Genomic DNA, 16110 nt, shown 5'->3' on the forward strand with positions numbered 1-16110 from the left:
CATCATTTAAATTGATGGGGTACTCATATTAAAGATATTAATGTACATTGGCTTGAAGCTTATTTTGTAAGTTCCTTTTGGCAAGGACCTCAAATTTTACTTACCTAGGAAGTGTCATGCACATCAGTGGATTTGTGACTTTCTAATATACAGATTGTCTTTTAATTTTCTCTCCACTTAGGTGGTTAAAATAACAATTATTTTAACATGGGCATTTTTATTGCCATACATGCTAAATATCTTTTCTGAATAAAATTTGTTATATTTATTTATAAGAGGTGATCATTTGGTGGATGAGGAAGCAAGAGGCATACCATGCTCAGTTAAAGTTATAATGCATATGGCTATTTTGGGGGAGAGGGGACAGAACTTTCAGAATTTGTTGGCTTAGCTGGAGGAGACTTAAAGCCAGCATTCTGCATGATCTGCAATCTCAGCGGTAGTCGCTATGAACGGCATCCTGAAAGACAGCCAAGGCTGTCCATGTAAATCAGATGATGACATCCCCTCACACTGGGTGGACTATTATCACAGCGCCCTGAACCAATTGCCACCTACCACTTGCTCAGAGCTGGACAATTTAGCAGCCACTCTGGTTTCAGATCCAAACACTTGTACCAATGCACCAACGTTGGATGAAGTGAAGCGCGCCATCTGTAAACTGAAAAAGGGATGCACAGCCGGCGCTTATGGCATTTCCCCAGAGTTGATAAAAAGCGCTCTCTACCCTGGGGTAGAATCACTTCTGGCCATCTTTTGTCTGGTGTGGAGAATTGGAACCTTGCCAACCGCCTGGAAGGATGGTATTGTGATCCTCACCTTACAAGGGCAAGGAAATGAATGTAAGAGGCTACAGGCTGGTCACCTTGTTGTCTGTGCCAGGGAAGGTATTCCTGAACATGTTCTGCTGGCGCATTTGGAGCCCCTGCTGCATCGGAAGTGTTGCCCCCAGCAGTCAGACTTTATGAGGAACTGGTCCACATTAGACACCATTTTGGCCCTCCACTTACTGTCGGAGACACACCTTGAGTTCGAGAAGCCCCTGCACATAGTGTATGTTGATCTTAAGATGGCATTTGATTCAGTTGACTGAGTGGTGTTATGGAAGGCCTTAAAAGGTGTAGATGTCCCAACCATTCTGCTGTACTTGATTTGCAAGCTGCAGAACAGAACCACTGCTCATGTTTGTCTTGGGAATCGGATGTCAGCACCTTTTAAATCAGTATCTGGTGTCAAGCAAGCTGTTTCTTGGCCCCTGCACTCTTTTTGTCAGGCAATGGAATGGGAAACATTCCATCAGATCCATCGGCATTAAGATGGGTGATCACTTGCTCTCAGACTTTAACTACACAGATGACACTGTTGTTCTAGTACAGAGCTCCGACAGGTTTCACAATGCACTCCAACAAATGGAAGGGGAGCCGACTAAGGTTGGCCTCCATGTTTCGTGGTCAAAAACAAAGCTGCAAAATCTAGGATCAGGCCCACCAATGGCCCCAATCTCTTTGCATAATAAAACTACACAGCATTCTCCAGCTTTTCCAGTTCCTCCAGCTCTCACACGGAGGTTCTCCACCACATTGGCCTCGCAGTCTTGGCCATGGGTCACTTCTGTTTTTCTTACGTTTAGATTTGTAACCTATTCATTAGTTGTCCTATCAAAACCTTACACAATATTATGCTTTTCTCCTTCTTCCGATCTGTTTTTCTTATTTTAATATCTTAATTTTGAGTTTAACTTTGGCTGTTCTTGAAGTGGTTTCTCCCTTAATATTCCAAGAAGTTCTCAAACGATTAGGTTTGGTTGTGGGCAGTGACCAGCAAACTCCAAAAAGATCCACTGGATTTCTCAGTAGTTATCTTTGTTTTCCTTCTCCCCTGTACAATTCTGACTTGATAAGTTAATTTTTCTATTACCAGAACGTCCCACACTATTTGATACCAGTCAAAAGATTTAGGGGAGTCACTCCTCTTTCACCACCTTGCTCTTCTAGCAGCAACTAGGAGATGAGTGATCAATTCTTTGTGGCTTTTTTTTATAAGATGCAGAGTTTTCAAAACCATTTAATAAAAATGCTAATGGGTTATCTGACAACTGACACCCTGTTATCTCCCTTCTGGAGTCTCTAACGGCTTTTTAAAATGTCTTTAATATGTTGGCACATCCACCATATGTGGAGAAATCCTCCCATTTCATTACTTTCTCTCCAGCATTTGCCCATCCTGTATCATAACGTTGTTTTATTTAAAGTGGAGTTAGGTACCAACGATAAAGAATTTTAATATAATTTTCTTTTATGTGTGTTTGAGGTGTGGGATCAGTGCTGCATATGTTCTCCATATCTCAGTTTTCGTGTCTCTGCCTATGTCTGTTAGCTTTGCATCTTTTCAGAAACTTGGTTATTTCCTTTAAGTAACAGTTAAAGATTACTTTGTACAGAATGGAGAGTAAACCATTATGTTTCAAGGAGGTGTAGCGAATAGATTTTCAAATACTGTCAATTTTCTGCTGAGGTTTGCCTTTTGTGAAGGTGGTTTGAAAAATGTCTCAATTGTAGGTATTGATATACTGGAATGTTGGTGTCTTTTGCTAGTTGTATTTTATCAAGTGATCTAAATGTATTATCTCTAAACAGTTGGCCAAATTTTGATATACCTATGAGTTCTCATAGGTCAAAACTTTCCAGGATTTATTGGGGTTAAATTCTATTTTGTCTACTTTGGGTGTTACATGGGATGGGCATGGACTTAGCTTTCTAAATAAATTATCCCAAGTTTCTATTGTTACTTTCATAAAACGGGGTTATATAATGGTTTTGGCTTATAGGATTTCTTTATCCAGGGGATGATGTGGAGTTTGATTGCACAACAGTGGATGTGGAGTTTGATTCCGCAGTAATGAGCTAGTTCTGTTCTACCAAGTGCTTATTAGGGTTTGGTGTTATCCAGTATATCAGGTTTTTTAACTTACTAGATTGATAATAGTGCTTAATGTGTGGTAGAGCTAATGCTCCTTTTTGCCATGACCTTTGGAAAATAGATTGTGTAACCCTGGGTTTCTTATTTCTCCAAATGAATTTGTTTATCATGGGTTGCCATTGATCTAATATATTTCTTGGGACCAAAACCCGGGAGTGTTTGGAAAAGGAAGTTAATTTGCAGTGAGATATTAATGTTAACTACTGCAGTTTTGCGTAACCATGATATGTCATAGTTTAACCAATTTTCAAGGTCTGTTTTGATTTTCTTTCTTAAAGGAATATAATTAATATTATAGAAGTCTTGCTGTATTTCAATAATGTGTATTTCCAGGTGTTTTACTGAAGTAGATATGAGTTTCTATTTATCTTTTATATCTTCCTGTAGATCAGAGCCCATACCTACATCCAGGAGTTCTGACTTGTAGATTATTTTAAATCCTGATATTTTGCCAAATTTTAAGATTTGCTCATTCAATTTTAGTAGTGTTGAGCTGGATTCATAACAAATACATGACATCGTCTGCATAGGTTAATTTGTGTTCCCTATTTTCTGTTGAATTTCTGTTTATATTAGGATTATTTCATATCAGTTGGGCAAATGAGTCCATCACCATGTCAAAAAGAGGAGGCAATAATGGGAGTCCTTAGCATATGCCTCTAAAAATGGGAAAAATTTCTAATAGATGTTCATTTACTCTTACAGTAGCACATGGGTTATCAGTTGTGCAAACTGATATTTAATAGTTCTAATATCTGCTAAAGGTACAGTTTAAAAGACCAACCTTTTCAACATCCTTGAAAGAGAAAATTATGCAAGTTCAATGTCTAAATTCTCAAAGCCAATCCTACTAAGAGACTCATAGATTCCAAGGCCAGAGGGGACAATTAGGATAATCTAGTCCAGTATTTTTCAAAGTTCAGGTCATGACCCAGTACTGGGTCGTGATATGTAAGGCACTGGGTCGCCTTACTCAGCATCCAGGGACCCTAGTAGCTCTGGTTAGCACCACCGACCAGGACGTTAAAAGTCCCATCGGCGGTGTTGCCCGGCTAAGGCAGGCTAGTTCCTACCTGTTCTGACACTGTGATGTGCCCCGGAAGCGGCCAGCAGCAGGTCCTAGTCCTAGGCGGAGGGGCCATGGGGCTCCGCACATGCCTGAGCACAGGCTCCACACTTCAGTGGGAGCTGGGGGTGGGGAGCGGTGCCTGCGGGCGAGAGCCGCACGCCTCCGCCTAGGAGCCGGACCTGCTGCTGGCCTCTTTTGGGGCACAGCGTGGTCTGCGGTGCCAGGACAAGTGGGAAGCCTGCCTCTGCACTCCGGCTCTGTCGTTGACTGGGAGCTGCCAGAGGTAAACCCATGCCCTAACCTGCGTCCCAATCCCCTGCCCCAGCCCTTAGCCCCCCCAAACCCAGAGCCCCTTCCTGCACCCTAAAGCTTTCATCCCTGGTCCCACTCCAGAGCCTGCACCCCCAGCCCAGAGCCCTGACCCCCTCCTGCACCCCAACCCTCCTACACCCTGAACCGCTCATTCCCAGCTTCACCCCGCAGCCCTCACCCCTGCACCCCAACCCTCTTTCTCAGCTCTGAGCCCCTCCCACACCCAAAACCCTCATCCCCAGCTGTAATGGGCATCAACAATTTTCTTCAACTGAGTCCCCAGAAAAAAAGCTTGAAAACCACTGATCTAGTCTGACCTCCTGTGTAACATAAGCCATAGAGCTTCCCCAAAATAATTCCCAGAGCAGATCTTTTAGGGGGGAAAAAATCCAATCTTGATTTAAAAAAAATAGTCACTGATGAGGAATCCACCACAACCCTTGGTAAATTGTTCCAGTGATTAATTACCCTGACTGTTAAAAGTTTATCTGATTTCCAGTCTACATTTGTATAGCTTCAACTTCCAGGCACTGGATCATACAATATCTTTCTCGGCTAGATTGCAGAGCCCATTACTAAATTTTGGTTCTCCGGGTAAGTACTTCTTGAATTGTGAGCATCAAAACTGAACACCATATTCCAGCTTTTAATCCATTTAATGTGTGCCATGTTAATTTTATATGGTTCTAGTTTTTTAATCAAAATGTTGTGTGGTACCAAGTCAAACACCTTTCAGTAGTCTATTACATCAACACTTTTACTTTTGTCAACCAAACTTCATCCTGTTTAAAAAAAAAAATCAAGTTAGTCTGACAGGATCTGTTTTCTATAAATCCATGTTGATTTGCATGAATTATTTTATCCTTCTTTAATTCTTTATTAATCAAGTCCCATATCAGCTACTTCATTAACTTGCTCAGAATCAATGTCAGGCTGATGGGCCTAAATTATCTAGGTCATCCCGTTTCCCCTTTTTTTTAAAATGGCACATCTGTTGTCCAGTCTTCTGAAACTTTCCCAGTACTCCAAGACTTTCTGAAAATCAACATTGGTGGTCCAGCGAGCTCCTCAGCCAGCTCTTTTAAAACTCTTGGATGCAAGTTATCAGAACCTGCTCTTTTGAAAATATCTAATTTTAATAGCTTCTGTTTTTATGTCCTCATAAGATACTAGTGGAATGGAAAGAATATTGTCATCACCATATGATGTGATGAGACTGCATCATCTGTTTTTTCCCCAAATGCAAAACAGAAATATTTATCAAACATTTCTGCCTTTCCTGCATTATTATTAATAATTCTACCAGTTCCATCTAATAATGAACCAATACCATTGTCAGGATTCTTTTTGTTCCTAACATATTTTAAAAACTCCTTTCTGATGTCCTTAACTCTTTTAGCCAGAGATTTCTCCTTGTATCCTTTGGTTTCTCTTATCAATTTTCTACAATTCCTAACTTCTGATTCATGTTCATTACTATCAACGTCTCCTTTCTTCTATTTGTTATATATATTTTTTAAAAAAATTTTATAGCTGCCTTCACTTCCGCTCTAAACCAGGTCAGTTTTTTAACCAGTTTATCCTTCGTTCTTGATTTTGGACTTTTGAGGCATCTAGTAAGGTGTTCTTAAAAGATTCCCAATTATCATTCACATTTTTCTGATTCAATTCTTCCTCTCAACTGATATGGCTCATAATTGTTTTCAGCTTTGTGAAATTGGCCCTATTAAAGCACCAGTATATATATTACTGGTTTGGACTTTAATCTGCTTGCATACTATAAATGTGCAAGTCATAATCACTTGTACCTAAGCTGCTATTATTAGGTCTCTGATCAGTTCTTCTTTATCTGTTAGGACAAGGTCTAATATGGAATTCTCTGTGTAGGCTGCAACACTTTTTCTGTTAGAAAATTGTCGTCTATAATATTTAGAAATTCCAAGGGATGCTAGCATGGCTAGCTCAGTTGGTAGAGCATCAGACTTTTAATCTGAGGGTCCAGGGTTCAAGTCTCTGGTCAGGCAAAGAAGGGGTCCCTTTCCCCCTGTTGAATCCCCTAAGAACTTCAAGACTCATCTCTTTGACGCTACTTTTGATTTAGTTGGGGATTAGTCCTGCTTTGAGCAGGGGGTTGGACTAGATGACCTCCTGAGGTCCCTTCCAACCCTGATGTTCTATGATTCTATGTTTTAGTACTGGCAGTGCGAGACTTCCAACATATATCACTCAAATGGAAGTCCCCCATGATCACACAGCTTTTTTTTCCTGCACACTACAGATAGGTGAATAAGAAGCTGGTCACCCTGTTCCCTAGTATGATTTGGTAGTCTGTAGCAGACACTAACTAATACACCATCTTGTACTTTATCAGTTAGGACATTTATCCATAAGTATTGAAGATAATTTTCTTCTTAGTTATCAGTGACTTGGAAGCAGGTGATGCTATTTTTGACATAGTGCCACCTCCTCTTTTGCCCATTTGATCATTCCCAAATAAGTTATAATTATTGATGTTTACATTCAAGTAGCGTGAATCATTCCACCAGATTTCAGTAATACCAACTAGATCAAATTTATGCTCATAAATAAGCAATTCCAGATCCTCTTGTGTGTTACCCAGGCTCTTAACATGGGCGTATAGACAATTCAATAATTTCTTCTTTTCATGTCCTTTGGTTTCTTGATCAATTTTGTTTTCAAAATTTTGATTTTGTGCTGAGTGCTCATATCTTCCCTCTTTTTACCCTTCCTTATTGATATGTGTTTAACACCCTCCTGACTATTCTAGCCACCCCGTCTCCGAGGAGATTGGTCCCCCTTTCACTGAGGTGGCAGCCATCCAAACTATATACTCCCCTTTCCTCATAAAAGGTGGACCAACATTCCACAAAACCAAAGCCCTCCACTCTACACCACTTACCTAGCCAGTGAGTCACTGTCAGTATCTTCTGCCTTCTGTCTTCCTTTGTTCATGGGACAGGAAGGATTTCTGAGACGATCACTTGAACGTTCTTCTTCTTCCGCATGTTTCCAAGTTCCCTGAAGTTCCCTATTATCTGCAAGATATTCCACAATGCAGTGTCATTTAGTGCTGATGTGAACCAATGAATTCTTGCTAGTGGATTTCAATAGCGTGATGTCTCATGTCTTGGCCCTGGGAAGGCAGCGCACCATCCTGGTGTTCACCTTGCAGAATATTCTTTCAGGTTTTCCAAAGATTGAATCTCCAACAAGGATCATCGTTCTTCCTTGAACTGTTGGAAAACTCTTGGTAGGCAAGCTTGATATTCTTACAGGTTTAGGCTGAACTACCATCCACATGTATGTCTTGTACATCTCTGTAATTAGGACATTACACAGAGATTGTTTTATGATGCTTATTGAAAGCTTCAAACCCAGTTTCACACCAGTTATATCACTTTTTTCTGAAATAACCTACCCAGCTTGGTTTGATTTTTGCTATTTTTCTGAACGAAGGAAAGACAAATGCGGTTTAATCCTTTGATAACTTTTCATGGAAGTGCATGTATGTGGTTAATGGCATACAAACCAATAATGGATTTCTGAAATTGACTCATTCATACTATTATGAACTATAGTCCTCTCTGAAGTTGACATTTATTAAAGTATTGATGCTTCCTTGATTTGTGTAGTTGTTTAGTTATCCTTTTCCTCATTCCACTTGTTCGACAGTCCTAATTGGAAGGTCTGAAGTTCATGGCTGCCTTTGGCTTTTCACTGGAAATTCTACTGCTGAAGTGATCCAGAAAAGTGGCCAAGTCATAGATTCTTTACTTCCTTTTTGCTCATTTCAGTGTGATTAACTTTGCTTTCTTCCTGCTTTGGAGGAGATAAGGTGACGCTTGACCTAGAACACTGAGAATGGATTTCATTTTCTCAGTAGGATATTTCTTACCCTTTCTCACAAAATTGGGGGATAGGAGGCAGTAGCAGACCTACCTGTGTTGTCTCAACAAAATGCCTAATACACATCTAATTTCCTCTTGCCCTCTCCCTCTCCCTATCCATCCATCTGTTCTTCCTGATTCTCCTCTTCCTCACCAATTCCTGTTAGATTTTGGTCTTCTCTTCTAAGCAGCTCGTTCGAGTCCGCTGCCGTTAATTTGTCCAGAAGAGCTGATGAAACTGCTGCTTTTTAGGCTGGTGACTGTGACTCCCTCCCCCCTCTCTCCTTCCCCTGTTAGCAGCTCAGCACTCCTTCCTGAGTTTCCTGCAGGTCTGTGTAGCATCTGAAGCGCAATAGGACTCAGATCCTGTTTGGGGACCCTAAGCTATTCCAGTAATGCTAGTGGATACTGATTCTTGCCATGTGTCAGGGGTACGTGTATATATAGATAGATAGATATATAACCTTTTGTAACCCTCGCCCATATTATGTGACTAAAGCCAGGAAATAGATTAGCCTGTTTCCAGCACTTTTGAATAGGAAGCAGTTTCATTCATGGTCATGGAATAAATCTTGCGTGGCTGTCCTTTTCCTGGCATCTTCTGGAGTTTTTGCATGTTACTCGTGTTTCAATAATAATACTTCAGAATTTGACATGGTACCAGATGTGTGTGAATATATTTTAATAACTAGTTGTCATCCTAGAGAACTATTTTGTATGTTAAATATTAGCTGTGTGTTTCATGTACGGTAGCATTTAGGATCCTGTACAGTAGCCTTTTCTCACTCAGCTACCACTATTTTGGAGCACTATTCCCTAGTCATTGTAACTTCAACTCTAACATGGTGTCTTTTGTTTCTAGCTTAATCCATGAAGGCCCTCTGTCTGGATGTTAGACATTTCTAATTTATGGTAGGGCATTACTCTTGATCAGGCAGGCACAAGTGTACATAAAGCCCTGGGAGCCAATCCTGCAGTGTCTCATAATTAACTGCTCTTAATGGATGGAAACAATGCCGAGGGATTATGGTAATGAAGACTTTTCATATAATAGATTCTGGTTGAGTGAGAACAAACTCATTCCAGTGGTATTCTAGGGAGAATCACTCATTCAGTAAGACACACATGTCTATTAGAGCCTTTTGTGTGCCTCGAAAAGACTGGAAAAGCATGCAGAGTCTGAAGGAGCACATTTGTTATTCAGAGCAATCTTGATAAGGTTCCCTGTCCAGTCTCCTCCCTTTTCTAGCCAACTTCAGGCTCTGGGTTTTCTTCTGCCCTGTGAATAAATAAAACTAAATGTTTCATCGAACACTAATAAACGTAACTTAAGTACATCATCCTGATAACATGTCATCATAATAGAACTCTGGCTTTGGCAATGAGAGAGAGGGAGAAAGAGAGCATTATGGAAACAAGTTCTAATTCATTGGGACAGCCATTTTTAATGTAACTTTCTGCATATGCTAGCAGAGGAACAGACATCATTATGTACAAAAATAAACAAATAAATTAATTGGGTTGGAAATACAATGAAAACTTGAAATTGGCACTGTTGCGCTTTTCAGTTTGAGAGGATGAGACTTGAAATGTGTAAAACTGCTGTCGCTAAAATACTTTATTCTGCTCTCTATTCTATAGTTATATTATATCCTTTATAGTTGAACACACAATGAAACAGCATTTATTATGGAGCCAGTAATAGAAAGTTATTTTTCAGATGCTAGATTAAAAGCAGACATGGAAGCTCTCTTCCAACAGTTCTTTTTTAGAAGAGAGTTACTGTTAAAAAGTACTTTTAAAATAAGGCTGCACTATTCGTAATTTGTGTATCAAAATTTAAAGGGCTAGAATCTATTGTACAGGCCTAATAGAAAGAGCTGCTGAAGTTCCTGTGGTAAAAGTTCAGTAAGCCCCACCAAACTTTCTGCTACACCATGGAAAATTTGTCTGCTGATGAATTGGGTTTAAAGGTATTTAAGCCAATAATGTTAAAATCCAGTGTCTGGACAGATAGAGTCCAAATATAAAATATTTATGTGATATAAATAAAAAATATGAAAGAAACAACCAAGTTGATTTGGTTTCTCCATTCAGTAAAGCCAGCAGGTAAGAGATAAATAAGTGGGTCAACATGAATTTCATGCTTGAATGTGCTAGACAACAAATCCCAGACCTGAAACCAAAAATATGAGTTATAGCTATAGTCCCAGAAAGGACGATAAAATATACGTCTGTACACAGTTTTAAACAGGTTGCAGATCGCAAAATTGCTAATTAGAAATCTGGGGCTAGATGAATTAAAGTTCTGGAATAAAGTTTATATTGGATTTCCTTGATGTCAGAGATGAAAATTGCTGGAATGGATATATAAGGGTCTGATCCAGAGGTCACTGAAGTGTTCCATAAGCCTCAAATCCTCGATCCCCAGTAGGATCCCATATTCCCTTCTCATTTTTAATCAGATGATCTCCTAGTTAGTGGCTTAATCTCATAAAGAGAATATACTCAGGTGGAGCCCAATCTATTACAACAGGATTTTTTAAGGAAAAAAACCTTTACAAGTAATAAATAAAAGTGGGTAATGGACAACTTAATCTCTGAGCCTTAAGATGGTCAATAACTAGTTAGGTGGAGAAATTATCCAAGGGCAAGGAATTACATTTAAAGTAGAAGGAAGATCAGCTGGGAGATTGCTGATCATTTCCCTTGCTATACACACATAACTAGATCTATTAATATTATGTAAAGAGTAACATGACAGATTTCAGCAGTGATATTGTATAGTATGAATTCTGGAAAACTGACTCCTGTGAGCTAAGTAAAAAGCATCAATTTCTTCTGAGCCTCACGAGAACCAATTTCTGCTCAAGTAAATCTTGTAAGCATGTGACTTCAGCTTTTTGATACAGTCGATAATATACATGGAAGCTTTTGCAATTTACACAGAAGACCAGGAAATAGCATTTTAGACAAATGCATATGTTCAAAACAAGTGGGAATGACCATCAATATTACAAAGTTTGACCTTGTATATAGAGTGAATACATTTGCAACAATTTAATAGTCCCAGAAATTGAGCTGAATGCTGGAATCATTCAAATGGGAGGGAAGAAAATTAACACAGGAGGCTGGAATCTGAGCCAGCAAGATTCTCTGATATTTGTATATCAGAGCCCCGGACAGAAGGGGCAGGCTAGCTGGGAGCTAGCCTCCCCAAGCCCGCAGTTCACCCACCAACTATGGATAGAGGTTCTCCCATTTCATGCTTCAAGTTGTAAACTGATGGTAATAAGGGATTTGAAGGGTTGTTTCTACATGCACAGCATTGCACAATTACAACCTACATTTTCCAGAGCTTTGGATAGGTGTTCAACAAAATGAAATAAAATTATGGTATGTTTTCCCTTCCTCTGAAGTTTTAGGTATTGGCCATTCCTGGAGGCAGATTATGCTTTTTTATGGACCAGTGGTCTGATCTGGTATGGCAAATTATATGTTCCACATTATGGCGAATCTTTACTCTAATCAGTCAATTAAATGAATTTCCCTCTCTCTCTCTCTCTCTCTCTATGTGTGTGTGTATATATATATAGTGAAACTGATGTATGTTTCATTGCAGAATAAAAGGTATGGTATTTAGATGTATGAGGATTTGTACAGAGATGCTGGAAAAGCTCACATTTAGGGGAGTAGTTTGGAATGGAGTATCTCTCAATATTGTGTAAGAGAAGCTAAAAACTGTAGATAAGATTGTAGACAGCGAATTCATGGCAGGAGATACTTAAATCATTTACTTACCTCTTAAGTGACTGAAGTGTTGGTTGAATCCAACTCATTTGTGGGGGGAGGAGGACAAAGTCTGCTAACACATGTCAATCTACAGAAAAGAACGGAGTAAATCCTGTATAAATTTTTGGTATCTTTGGTGTAATTTTGACACCAGTAAACCCACTATGAAATCCTTGTACACAGTCACAGCTCAGCAGTTCACCTTGGGCTTTCCCACATAATAAATTGCAATGTAACTTCCTGCTAAGAAGGTAATCAAGAAAATATTTTAAAGGAGTATTGATAGTAAAACTATATATTGATTTACCTATGGTGAGCTTGTAGCAGCTTGGTGTTCTTACATGTAATGCTGGAAATTAAATTGTACTACTGCTTTATGGTCAGATGATTTAAAAGGCCCTAATAGCTTTGAAGCATTTGCCCAGAAAGATTGAATGACACATTTTCAGAATCAGTTAAATAGTCTCAGATTAAAAGAAAACTGTGAAAGTGGTGTTAAGGCTGAGAATACCTTAAATCCTTCTTTTTAAGTTTTTTTTTTCTTTTAACTTCTAGGACCAGATCCAATCACTACGGTCTGGCTGCTTTGCCCCACTACAGAGCAGCACAAAGCAGCCATTGTAGACTAGCCTTTTTTCCTCCTCAATCACTGACAAGAGTTCTTCTTTTCCAAACCCATCCTAGATCCTATCCCATCTGGCGTCTGCCCCTTGTACTCCACTGAAACAGCTCCTGCCACAGTCTCTAATGAAGTCTTTCTAGCCAAAGCTCAGAATCAGTACTTCATCCTCATCCTCCTTGACCTGTCAGCCACCTTGGACACAGCTAGCCATGCTCATCATCTTGAAATAGTGTCCCTTTCACCACCCCCAACTTTCTGTGGAGGTTCTCTAGCCTTCCTTTTTCTCCCCTATTCTTCTGCCTCTACACCTTATCTCTGGGACTCTGTCCTCTGCTGTTTCTCCTCCATCTCTTATCTCTGGGTAAACTCATCCTCAAACACAAACTCTCCTTTTCCATCATGCCTACAAAATCCTTGACAGTGATTAGTCTGCTGTTGTGCTGAGACCACTAGATATGCTGACCAGTACTGTCTCACTCTTTCCTTGTGCTCCCGTCTATATGTCTGTATTCATCTGTTGACTCTTGTCTTAGATTATAAGCACTTTGGGTCTGGGACTGATTTTTTTTTTTTCCTGTTTGAATAATTTCTAGCATGATCAGTCCCAGATCAGTGACTAGGGCTCCTAGGTACTATGTAATACAAATAAATAATGTTAATAATAAATTAACATTGGAAAATATTGTTTAATGGCTCAAAAATAATTTCCACCTAACGTGCATCTCAGGAGCCCCCATTCTCCATCCTGTGTAAATCTTTTCCACTTCTATTTCCCTTACAAACCTGAAAACTAAGATTTTAAAACTATATTCACATTCTGTAAAATGGAGTATACAATTCTATACTTTTCGAGATGACTTTATGGCTAAGCGTTTTAGTGTTATATAAATTAATGATGATACAGTAGTCTATGTGGGAGTCCAGTCCTATTCCCATTTAAGGTAAATGAACATTGCTTTACTCAGTGCATGGAATGACAGAGTCCTGTTGGAAAAAAATAAAGTGTGAACATGTAATTAAAGACTGCATTATAATGTGAATGCATAAAGAGAAGAATTAAGATTGTACAGGCAAATTTAATTCTAGCATTTCCTAAATTTTGATTCCTTGAATATGCATCTTATAACATTCTTTTAACATATATTTTATGTAATATATACAAAATACATTCTGTATATTATTTCCAAATGCTATGTGGCAAATAATATGTACATTCATTATTTTAAATAGAATCTATTCTAAGTGTCAAAGATGTTAGAAAACCTACTATTATCACTGGTTTAAAAATTTTTTTTATCCATTGTGCTCAAAACAGCAGCCTCAAAGTTCTCATGACAGTTGTCACTTCCCATCATATAGTCACATTTGAAAATTAAATGTGTTCAATTAAAGCAGTCATTCAAAGACTAATCCTGATGAATCTTCTGGTGGAAAAAGTAACCTTTTGTAACGCTACAGGTATGAGAGTCTAGTGTGAGCTGGTTTTAAAACATAATTAACTTTAAAAGAATGGAACTATACAAACATGAACCATTCTCTTCAAAATATTAATGTGAAGGCTCTTTATGGCTGAATCATTAATTTTCCAGTGTATATCAGTGTTTATACACTGTGAAAAGAGGTTTTTACCATATGTATTTTCAGTCTTCTGTCCTTAGTAAGTTTTCTTTAATAAATAGCTTACCATCATATTTTCATACAGCTCACTGTCAAAACATAAAGGAAAGTATGTTTGTGTGTGTCTGTGTACATTTTATATTACCAAAAAAACCAGACAGCTATATTAGCAGACAATTATTACAGTTGTAAAGTCAAGCACGCAAAAGTTATGAAATGCCACAATTAAGGCTGCTTGTGCATATGAATTATGACAACAGTCTCTTTAATTACATGATCACATACTATTTTCCCACAAAGTATGTGGGGCACATAATGGATGGTACTCAAAAAATTAGCAACTATTCAGTATTTTGTTTCCTCTTCATAGTTCAATATGTGGCACTGGACCTTATTTACGGCACACTTTTCAAACCCAGCTCTGAAGTCAGAATTATTAATTGTCTCATTGGCTTTTCTGTGGTGGCCATCATTATGGTATCTGAGCACTTCATGAACCTAACAAATTTATTTTCACAAGACCCTTGTGAGGTGAGGGAATTGTATTATCCCTAGTTTTTAGATAGGGAACTGAGGCACAGAGGTTAAGTATAGAAGCATCCCATAATTCTGGGTGCCCAATTTCAGACATGTACGGTTTGTTTTTTCAGAGTCCTGAGCATTATACAGCACTTGATATGTCCAGAGCACAGCTCCTGTTGATTTCATTTGCAGTTGTTGAGTGCTCAGCATCTGTAAAGCAAACCACAGGAGCTCAGTACTCCCCACAATCCTCATTCAGTCTCTCTTCTGCCCCCTCCGCTTGGTTCCTTGTCCCAGTCTTCTTGCTCAGCCAGTCAGTCTCTCCACCCACACCAACTCCCAGTCCTAGCTTCCCTCTTTTAGTCTCGTAAAAAAAAAATGTCAAGGTAACAGTGTCCCTTTAACATTTCAATATCAGTTGTCCATTTGGAATAAATTCTGTTCTTTCACTTGCTGTTCTTTTAATTTGTTGCCAAATGAATAAAATAATCCTACTGCCAGGTTTGCTGTTTACAAATGAGAGGAGAGGGTAAATGTTTCAAATATTCAATGCTAAAAATATCTTTCTGTAAACTCATATCTAATGCAAGTATTGCAGTCTGATTGTGAAATCTAGAGAGGTATAGTAACATATCATGGTATGTGAAGAGACTAGAAACTGACAAGGTGTCTGTGATTGGCTGTTAAAACCCTTCTCTATGAAAACAACATGAAAAACATTTTCCAGTACGATTGCTATCCAGGTATGAAACCGGTTAGTGAAAACTGAAATAACCACCATATTGTGTTAGTTGTGTTTTCAAGAAGAAGAAGAAAAAGAAGCGAGGCCTTAGGGGACGGGAGGCGGTGTTTTTTTGTGAAAACATTCTTACATTTTATATGATATTTAGAATAGAATTAGCAACACAGAGGACCAAATCGATGAGGGAGAGATTTTAGTGGTAAATACCATTTTAAAAAGAAGGCCAACAAATTATTTGATAATTAGCCGAGACCAGAGTTTAAGTATCTGTTTCTATGCCACATTTGATGTCACCTAAAACCATGCAGCCATTTCTCACACTGCTATAGTTGTAGTGATTTTTAGCTGTGGCAGGAGTAATACAGAATGTTGAACTCCACTTCTGTTAGATGAGTTTTTTTCATTTTTAAATTTTGAGTGAAGCACAGCATAAATAAATATAAATAAATACTGTGGTTCACAAAAAAATTTAAATGAAAAAACTCATTAACAAAAGTGGAGTTCAACATTATGCATTACTCCTGCCACAGCTAAAAATCACCACGAC

General features: G+C 38.7%; 1 protein-coding gene and 1 non-coding gene across 13 annotated transcripts in view; both read left to right on the forward strand.

Annotated features, from left to right (window-relative positions):
- NEDD4L (NEDD4 like E3 ubiquitin protein ligase) overlaps positions 1-16110 on the forward strand; it is a 371293-nt gene that overhangs the window by 215239 nt on the left and 139944 nt on the right. The window lies entirely within an intron of this gene.
- TRNAK-UUU (transfer RNA lysine (anticodon UUU)) lies at positions 6312-6384 on the forward strand. The gene has a single exon. It is a non-coding gene; the product is annotated as a tRNA-Lys (tRNA).

This window comes from Lepidochelys kempii, chromosome 5 (genome assembly GCF_965140265.1).
Source record: "Lepidochelys kempii isolate rLepKem1 chromosome 5, rLepKem1.hap2, whole genome shotgun sequence".
Taxonomy (NCBI): domain Eukaryota; kingdom Metazoa; phylum Chordata; order Testudines; family Cheloniidae; genus Lepidochelys; species Lepidochelys kempii.